The sequence below is a fragment of the Apium graveolens genome, chromosome 3 (genome assembly GCF_009905375.1).
Source record: "Apium graveolens cultivar Ventura chromosome 3, ASM990537v1, whole genome shotgun sequence".
In the NCBI taxonomy this organism is placed as follows: Eukaryota; Viridiplantae; Streptophyta; class Magnoliopsida; order Apiales; family Apiaceae; genus Apium; species Apium graveolens.
Genome location: NC_133649.1, coordinates 25,120,350 through 25,121,752, shown reverse-complemented (window position 1 = coordinate 25,121,752; position 1,403 = coordinate 25,120,350).

Sequence of the window (1,403 nt, the reverse complement as noted above, 5' to 3'; positions counted from 1 at the left end):
GGAGACTCTTTCAGCTCATTTAATCTAGCTTGCACATAATCATGAGCTTCTATTTCAAGTACATTGACTGGAGGTGGATTATGCAGCTCATGAAGCATTATCTCAAGATATTTGACTTTAGAGCATTTAGGAACAAGATCAAACAATAGTGATGATTTTCTGCACATTAAGAAGACTGTTATCCTTTTAGGATGTCCTCGTACTCTCTTGGTTTCATTGATTGATTCTTCTTTCGTCACTTCATCAAGTATCTTAATGATAGGAATCAAAGCAACCTTGTCCTCTTTACATGTGGATAGTTTAACGTCCATCAAGGCTTGCTGTATTGAGTCTGATTCACTTGTCCTGAAGTCTTTGATCCTGATCCTGCTTTTATTGATTCTAAAGACTAGCTCCCCTTCACTGTCAGTGTTGATTATGGGTTCATTGTCTTTCAGAAGATTAATTTCTGGTTCTCCATTAATAAACACCATCTCATGATATGCTCTCGTAACCTTCTTCATATCCTTCTATGTATCTCTGATCATTTTATCATTAAGCCTATAAGCATATAGAACTTCAGCAGCTTTATAATCTGCTTCTGATCTTTTAACACCTGGAGCTTCCAGTTTAGCTCTTTTGCTCCTGAGTTGACTTTCCACGAAAGTAAGTTGTAGATAATGAATGGTTCTTATGTGTTGGTCAGACATTGTGATGTTTTGCATCCTACCACCTGCAAATACTTTGATCACGAATGGATACATAAATGCTTGAGGAGATACATCCATCATCATTCTCCAAAGTTTGTCTCTGAAGTATTCATTCTCATTTGATTTCAACCATAGGATTTTTGAGGCTAAGATAAACAGTTCAATAATGTTCAACTTTTTCAACACACTGGTAGACACCTTCATCTGTAGACCATCTCTGTGATTGATAGTGATCTTCCATCCATTCTTCAGAATGTTCACAGTAGTTTTAGTAATTATTTTGCTGAACTGATCATAGAACTCATGGATGTTATCATGTTCCTTCTGTAATGCTCCACAGTTCTCAGTAGATTAGAGTTACCAGGGTCTAAGTAGTGATATGTTTCTGGTTTGTCCATTTTCTTTTTTTTTCCCATTTGTTTCCTTTCCTGTTAGCTCAAAGATATGCTTCTCTCTCTTCTCTGTTCTCCCTTCTTTGAATAGCTCTTTGAATTCTTGCTCTTGATCTTTCCATTTCTTCTTGAATCTCTACATAAGAGCGATTGATTTTCTCTGTAAGTCCATAGAATAAACAGTCGTCTGAGAAAGCATCTTCATCTTCAACCTCTGAAATGATCTTTCTCTCTTCCGTAGCCACTTCTTCAAATCTTGGCTCACACCCCATCGGAACATCACTTTCATCTATTTCACCTTCTTCCAGTTCCTCTTCAGAGA